The sequence below is a fragment of the Cryptomeria japonica genome, chromosome 7 (genome assembly GCF_030272615.1).
Source record: "Cryptomeria japonica chromosome 7, Sugi_1.0, whole genome shotgun sequence".
Classification (NCBI taxonomy): domain Eukaryota; kingdom Viridiplantae; phylum Streptophyta; class Pinopsida; order Cupressales; family Cupressaceae; genus Cryptomeria; species Cryptomeria japonica.
In genome coordinates this window covers 805463635-805473036 of record NC_081411.1, presented here as the reverse complement: position 1 = coordinate 805473036, position 9402 = coordinate 805463635, and positions in this window count along the sequence as shown.

Below are 9402 nucleotides of genomic sequence, written 5' to 3'. Positions count from 1 at the left end.
GAAACCCTAACCGCTCTGAATTTGAATTTCTTTTTGGTGGGAAACCATGGGATAAAGAGATGAGCTCGAGATAGAGCAAGGTGATGCTGGAGAGAAGAAGAAGAAGAGAAAAGAGAGATTTAGTGAAAAGAAGAATTGTTAGCCTTAGAAATTATTCTAAGAAAGCTACAGAGTAAGTGAGCAAGCAAACCAGTGAGAGGGTTTAACTAGCAGTGATTGAGTACCAGTATAACTATAGTTTCACAGTTAAGCAAAATCGGCAAAGTGTGGTAGAGTAGACAAAATCCAAGTGTGACATAGTGTGTTGTGAGACTATGAGAGAGAGAGAGAGAGATAATAGAGGCCAAGAATCAAATAGAGTAATTTGACAACCGGTAGTGTGAGATTCAATGGAGGAGAAAAGACTGTCAACCGGAAGTAGGATATTTAATCAAGAGTTCCAGAATTCATTTGCAACAAGAAGCCTTAACTGTATCTAAATTGTATTTCAATATACATCACCAAGTTAGACCTTGGTGCAGGGGTTGGTGCCCTAAATCTTTGTAATTTAGTGTTTTACCTATGAGACTGGATTGGAATAGTAGTCTCCAATATCTTTTCTCACTGAGGTTTTTCCCACATTGGGTTTTCCTCGTACATATGGTGTTGTGAGTTGCATTTGTGAAATTGATTTCTTTGGATTTCCTTCTTCCTTTACCAGTTTTATTGTTTAGTGCTTAAGTGGTTAACTGGTATTCTGAAGTTGCTTTGAAAGCCAAAAATTTAGGAACCACTGATTCACCCCCCTCTCAATGGTACTCTGTGTTCAACATTTACTTCTTTCAATTCTATATGTACCAGTATACTGGTTAGTGCATGCATGTATTAAAAAGGTTAAAATTGATCATTCTAGTAGAACACTGATTCACCCCCCCTCTCAATGTTCTTGGATTCCAATAATTGGTATCAGAGCCTTGTGCCTCAGAGGAAGTTTAATAGCTTGAGGAAAATCCTACATCCAGAATCCATGGATATGAGTTTGGAGAAGCAACTTGAAGTGGCACTTGAAGATTATGATGCTAAAAGGATGAAGAACTTGAAGCTACAAGTTGAATTAAATTTTTCTCAAGAATTCATTTTTGTCCTACAAGAGAGGTTGTCATATGTTTAGGATAGGAGGAAGGAACTTTTGCAAAATAAGGATATTGATGAGAAAGATGCACTTAATGAGAGATGTCTGAAGCTGAGTCAGGAGAACATGATCATGAGGAATGAAATGTAAGCTATAACTATGAGGATGTCTAAGGAGATTGAAGACCGAAAAAAAAAGGAAGAAAATCTTGTTGTATCTTTGAAAAACAAATTTGATGAATGTGGCAGGTTGGTTCATGAGAATTATATGTTGAGAACTGATTTAGTACAATCCCAGAGTAATGAACAAGAGCTTGATAGATAATGATAATTCTAAGAGATGATCTGACTATTGCAAGTGAATATAAATAAAAATTCAAGATTAGTTCAACACAGCTAGATGATTTATTGAAGAGACAAAGACAGAATGGATATTCCAATGGACTTGGATTTGAACAAGGACAGAGTTCTGATACTGCAAATGAAGATCAAAACCATAAGGCACCGGTAAGGCAGTTTAATGCTTATAAATTTAATGGCAGATTCTTTGTTTGTAATAAATTTGGTCAAATGGCTAGGCAATGTAGAAATAAAGCAAATCAGAACCCTGATTCTGCTCCCAGTCAATGTTCTAAATGCAATAAGTATGGTCATAAGACAGAAGATTACAGAATGAATGTTAAAAGTTATACATGTGTAAAATTTGGACATATGGCTAATTAGTGTAGGTCAAGCAAATACACCAATTTTAGCAAATCAATCCAAAAGAACAATGTTACATGTTATGCATGTAATGAGGTTGGACATATTGCTAAGTTTTGTAGAAGAAGAAATCCGTCAGTTGGTAATGATGGATCAAATGTTAAAGGAAAATAGAAGGTTAATGAAATCCAGCAAGATCATACCCTGAGATGGGTCAAGAAGTCAAAAGAACAATCAGTAGATGGAAATGCACCAATTACTCAACCGGTAGAGGAGGTTGTTCCTGCACCAGCAAGAAGATCATTCGGTAACTAAGGCAAATGCCTTAGGGGTAGGCAAAATTTATGAAGATGCTACATATGCCCTGGGAAGAGGTTTTGAAGATGTTCTAGACATTCAAGATGCTTATTCGGCATGGAGATGTTTGATCGAGATCTAGTATCTTCCACCAGAAGTCATTACTATCAATGACGGATTAGGGTTTCTTGGAGGTTAAAAGGTCGAATTCACTTCATTTCTTGTCACTTTTTGTTCAGAGCGATTCAGAGAAATTTAGAGGAAGTCTAAGGCAATTCAGAGCGATTGATATCATCTTGAGCGATTTCACCTACGATCGGAAGAGTTCTTTAGGGTTTTTTACTGACAACAATTTAGAAGGCTATGAATTCTAGGGTGAGGGTTCCAAAGCACATTTTTAAGAAGTACTCAACCAACATATGCTTCATGGTCAAGAAATATGAAACTTTGATGGAAGCTATAGCGCCCCGAAAGATTTGGATTGAGGAAATGGGTTATGAAGTTGATGCACAAATTCTTGATGCTTATGCATAAATGCTAATTGAGGCACCTATTGATGAAACTATAAAAACCTTTGGTATTGCTAAGAAGAAGAAGAAAGAGGTTGAAACTGAGTTCAACAGAAAGAAGAGAGAGAAGAAGGAAGGCAAGGAAAGTAAATTTGTTAAAAAGGTTTCACAGGATATAAAATCATTGATTCATGTTGTTCCAAAGAAAGGCACGAAGAGGAAAGAACCAAAAATATTCATTGAGCCTATTGTAGCAAAGTCTAGATCTGATGATGACACACCCTTGGCATTCAAAAGGGTATTAAGGAAGAAAATTGAAGAGACTAAGGAAGAGACTAAGAATAAAATGGTTAAGAAAGTTACTATCAGGGTACTGGCACAGAAAAGAGCACCAAAAGAAACACCTTCAACCCCATCTGGTACTAGGACATAGAAGAAGTTTGGCATTGATCTTACACTTGAATCTAGTAATGTAACTATTATTCCACCAAAGACTTGTGCAGAGTTAGTTGATGAAATTACTAAAGATAGTATGTTAAAGAATGTACATTTTTATTATCAGCATTTAGATGATAATGAACAAAGAGAAGTAGAGGTAGTAGTTTTGTTGTATTTGGATATTTATAAGAAAGCCTTGTTAGAAATTGAAGACCAAATACTGACACAGTTATATGAAATTTTAGATGCTAGGAGATTATCAGCAATGGAAGAGGACAGACACATAAAGATTCAAGAGTTGTTATCATTTTGTGTTTCTATTACTCCAGAGGAGATGGACAGGACACTTGAGATTGCAGATAGGAAAATATTTCATAGAAAGCATAGAATAACTAGTCTTATGTTAGGTAGGGTCAATGAGATAATAAAGGAGACACACAAGGCATGGGTTAAGTTCTTTGCAACAAATCATGGTTTTTATACTTCACCGGAACCTAAAACAGATACTGCAAACATCCCAGTTGAAGGGAAAAGTAAAGGTATTATGGGTACTTCACCCTCAATTTTCAAAAACATTAAGATAGTGGATATTGAGCCCCCGATAGATACAAATGTACAAGAAAATTTTGAGATACCGGTAGATATAGAAAGTGTAAAGATTGCAAGTGTATAGGTTACTAATGTTGAGGTCAATAGTCCTCCGAATCAGATTGTATAGGATGAGGTCACAGTTCCTAGGGAGGAACTGGCAGTTACTGAGACTGCACCAAGTGGCGAAGCCACCGGTGCAAGTGAGGAAGCTATAAAATTTAAACCATTAGAGGAGGAGAAAGGGGAATCCGACAAGGAACCTACAGTTATCCCATCATTGTTATCAATTGACACCTCGCAGGTTGAAAATAAAAGCATAACCGAGATGAATTCTACTGAATGCATGATGATGGTTGCATAGAAAATGATGAAGGAAGGATCTATGGATAAAGGTGTTATTGATCATTCTATCACTTTTTTGCATAGACTTGTCCCAAAGTGCAAATTTGGCAATAAAACGAGCCCATCCAGTAAGCTTAAGATAATCACAGAGCATATTTCAAAAGATTTACACACACAAAGAGAGCTACATTTGACTAAATGATTGAGTCGGAGAGGAAGGAGATTAATGATAAGTTGAAGTTGTTAGATAGCTCTTTGAGGAAGTGTACTAATATTTATAGAGTATGTTGTAACATAGGTTTACTCATAGGTGAGATAGATAAAAGGATTAAGGATATTTAGGAGGAGATTTTAGGTATAATCAATTCTTTTGATGGATTGAATTCATTGACTACATCTATTGATGGTCAAATTTTGGTTTTGGAAGCCCAAGTTTTTTCTCTTGAGAGGGAAAAAGATTAAATAATAAGGAGAGCCAGAAGTCTTAGAGGATTGGTGAGTCCTTGATTGGATTCATTAAGTGTACATAATAAGGAGTGTATAGATATGGTTGGTAATCCCACACCGACAGAGATAAATGAGAAAGAGTCATATGCCCATATGCTAAATGGACTTGAATCTATTTCTGGCACTTTCAAATCTGGATGGGATATTTATTTAAAGCTTTTGGAGAAGGCCTATCTAGAAATTTTTGAATATATTTAGCTATAGTAAGGTATTTTGGGGCATATTCATTGTACAGTCTTTCATTCTTCATCCGGATTTTTGGTATATTTTTTTGGAGTTTTTTATGGCATTGGTTTCAAAGGGGGAGTATAGGTGAAAAATATATTCTTGGCATTTGGAAATATGGAGTATTTTGTTCAGATGGATATTTAGCTTAGGGGGAGCAGGCTCACGATGAAACTGACAGATGGAAACCATGATCATTTTTCACATGAGTGTTGCCATCAATGCCAAAGGGGGAGATTGTTGGCAATTGACACTCAATTGGTTGGTTTCATTATGTTGTCATTGATGGCATCACGGTAACATGGCAGCATGTTCCAACTTTATATTTTGGTTCAGTTGTGTATAGACACTTCACTGGCACCGACACCAGTAGGTTGGATAGATTTCTTTGGTTACCAACAATGCAGGCTGACATGGTTTACATTTAGGTTATCGGTATTGGAGGCAGACATCTTTTGGAGATTCAATATTGGCAATTGTTTTTGATATTCATGTATATTCATATTGTAATTATCTTTGTAAGACGACACAAGGCTTGATGATTTGTAAAGGGTATCTAGGCCAGTTGATTAGATTATTTTGTAATATGCAAGGATACGATAATTTGATAATGTTTTGTAATGCGAAGTTTATGTAAGGGGTTATTCTGGTAAGGGTTTAGGGTTTCAAACCAGAATAGACAGAGCTTAACCGGAAGTATATTTAGGCATAGAAGATGTTATCTTTGCAATTCAATCATTTCTCTAGATTATAGTCTGGATTTGTATGTAGTTAGTGAGTCTCCTTTTGTGATTGAGTAGTGTGCTCTAGGCTGTAAGCCTTCCTGCAAGTGCAGGCCCCTATATTTTGTAATATCTCTTCATATGGCCAGTGGATTGATATTGTAGGTCACAAATCCCATCGTGGTTTTTCCTCTTTGAGGTTTTCCACATATAATTATGTGTGTTATGGTATTCATTTGTGTGATTGGCTTATTTTTTGCTTTAATTATTTCAATTCTATATGTACTGGTATACCGGTTGGTGTATGCATGTTTTAATAAGGTTAAAATTTATCATTCTGGTAGAACACTGATTCAACCCCCCCCCCTTTAGTGTTCTTGGATTCCAACATAAGATGGATTTCCCTTGTCAAAGGTAGAGGAAGGATAAGACATATGATATATATTGGGATTGGAAATAGTGTGTTGAGATGAAAGGGATGGGAGGTTATGGGATTGACTTGGTAGGTAGGTTGAGGTAGTTCATGAACTTCCATGAGCATCTACTCACACCAAGCCTTGAAATTATGGGTAGCCATGTTGAGAATGAGGAACTAGATTGGAATTAGATGAATATGTTTTGGAGGAGAAAGATGATGAAGATGATGTTAAATGAAGATGAGGATTAGGACTTGGCTTCTAATAATGATGGATTGGATTTGATTTGATTTTCTTGGATTGGACCTAATTTGATTGTATTGGATTTGATTGGATTAGATTGGATTTGATTGAGGATTGATGAAGATTGCACCCTAGTCCTTAGATTAGGATTTTGGGTGGAGGATTGATGATAAAGACAACAAACCTAGGTGATGACCAAGGTAGGGTAGAATTTAGACCTTATGAATATTTATCAAATCTCCCTCTACTAAGGATAGAATTATGACCCTAAGCAAAGAGGAGATAAAAGGACAGTGGTCTGGATCGACCACAAAAGGATTGAGCAAATATGCTTGGGGGAGATGATTTCCTAAGAATACAAGGCAAGATGATTGATTTGATTTAAAATAAAGGTCTAAATAAAACTCTCACAAGGTATTGAACTTGGATTAGGGTTGATGATTGATTGGGGGATGATTGGATTAAAGGATTGGTTGATTGATTGATGAGCTATTGGATTATCGGATTAGAAGGATGAGCTGATTGATTGATTAGAATTTTGAAGATTTGATTGGATTAGAAGGAGAATGATTATGGAAGAATAGACAGATAATAGGAAGGGGAAGGCTACCCAAATTCGAATGAATGATTTGGACAAAAATATTGGTTGAGGAAGGATGATTGTTTGGATGGATGAAAGTGGATTGGGGATTGGAGAATCACTTAAATAGATAGAAATGTATTAGGGATTTGATGATTACAAGAGGGAATTTGGAAAGAGGAAGGACTGATTTGTTCGACGAAGGATGGACTTGGAAAGATATATCAAGAAATGAATACACGTTGGCCACACAACATGCTATCCTAGGAAGTTGGTTGAGGAGGAAAACCTTTGCTTATTGAATCAGGTACACACTCGATAGCTAATCAGAATATGGTCACTGAGTCTCACGCAATGGATTCTCAACATTGTATTAGCCCACTCCAAATGCTAATGGAGGCATGAAATGGCAAGTATCTTGGAGGAGTTACTATCTCCCTTGCACAAAGATTATCCACCTTTCGGAGGTGAACTAGGTAGTTTCCATTCCTAGGGTTCTTAGTGAGGATTTGTTAGCAACCGAGAAGGACATCTAAGAGGGGGGGGGGTGAATCAGTTATCAATAAATTATAACCCAAAACCAATTATTCCAGTGTCAGTAAATAGATTAACAGTTATAGCAATACCGATACAACTTAATGCATGAAACAGAAAGCAAAACACATCCACAACACATGACATAGAGATTTTGACATGGAGACCCTATAAGTGCAAAAACCATAGTGGGAAACCTTACCCACAATCAGATGATACTACTGCAGATAGTAAGTGAATACAATAATAGGTTCTATACATGCAGAAAGGCCAACCGCCTAGAACTCACTACTCAATCACAAAATAGGAGTCACACTGGCTACAATTGGATGGTTAAATCCAATAACAATGTACTGCTTCAGTATAGCATCTACAATGTTGGATTCAGTACCAGTTTAAGCTCTGACCATGAGTGCTGAACACCTTCATAACCTTTCCTTCAACCTTCAGATACTATCTACATGATTCAAACAAGGATCTACTTATTTTCACTCTTCACAATGATCTTTAATATTCGCACACACTCATACATACACTCATACATCTTAAAATTATTTATACAAAACCTAAGACCTCATGATTAGGTCGGCTCCCTAAAGATATTACACTTACAAAATAAGTTTGGATGCAATAAAATATGTCGGCCTCAATACATTTACACATTATCCAATCAATAAACCATTTCCAAAATGTTTCGTGATGATTTGGAACATGATATCTTGTACCGGTCCATAACCTAGACCTATCTACAGCTAAAGGCAAATATGTGAACCCGATCAGACCAATAAGAAAAACACCAAATGTAAACATCCAATCCATGTCTTTGACATAACCAAATGATCTCTAGATGATAACAAGTCATCATCAACTTCTTGAGCTACCAGTGAAATATATAAGCTATTGGTGAAACATATACCAGTGACTGTGCATAAGCCAATATCCATACTGGGACCACAATGTGCCAATTCAACAAAAAACCAATATAACCAGAGTGTCAAATCAACAATGTAGACATCCAGAAAGATAAGTGTTGACATCAATGACAAAACCAATGCAACACATGATGAAGTCATCCATAATACCAACAATCTCTGTCACGAACCTTATTTTTCCATAATTATTTAATTAGGAAAATAATGTTTATTTTTTGCAAATGAATTGGAAATGAAATGAAATTGGAATTGTCAATGAAATAAGATAGGATATCAAATTTACTGAAATGATTTATATACAATTGAATGATCAGTAATAATTTTTATTGTAAATTGGGATCGCCGTTGCTAATGAGCGATTGAGTGCAAGTGAATGCAGGAACAGGTGAACGAAGTCAAAGGCGAGAACATGACTCAGGTAGAGTTGTTTTTAACTATTGACTTCGGTAGACTAAGGGAATCTCACACACCACAATAGTGAAGTTATGCCTATACATTTATGTCTGCATTGGTGAATAATTTTGAGTCATAAAAATGTTATGTTTTATTTGTCTATGAAAGGTGGAATTTTTTTTAATGATTTGAATTAAATAGTGACTCCATGATTTAACATCCTTTGTGTGGAAATATGTGAATTATCGAAACTATAATTAATGTTTGGTTTTTGAAATTATACTATAGTTGTATGTATTTTAAATGTATATTAGGACTCAATCATATGCATATATATACGTAGGTAAATATGGTTCATGTTTAATTATATTGATTATTTTAATATGATTAATTGGAAGTTGAATAAACTAGAGTTTACGACATAACGTACCATATATCGAATGATTATTGTCTTTTGTACAAAAAGAAATGCATCTTTATTAATGATAGTTTTAATATTGATGCAAGTTAAATATATTTGGTAGTTAATAACTTTGATTTTATCGACAATCTAATATGATGCAAATTTCTGAATCGCCTTAAACTTCCTCTAAATTTCTCTGAATTGCTCTGAGTGAAAAGATGGTTATCAGGTGTCTCATTTAAAAAGCCATATAGATAGGCATTTTATGAACTTGCATCATATTAGATTGTCGTTATGGTAAATTAGTGAAATCAGTGTGTTAAGTTTTAAATCATGAAATGTCACATATTAGTATTAAACCAAATATGATGTTTTGAGTAAAGAGGTAAATGAACCATGAAACGAGGAAAGATAGAGAGAGTCTAGATGAGATAAAATTAGAACTCTAAACTGTAAGA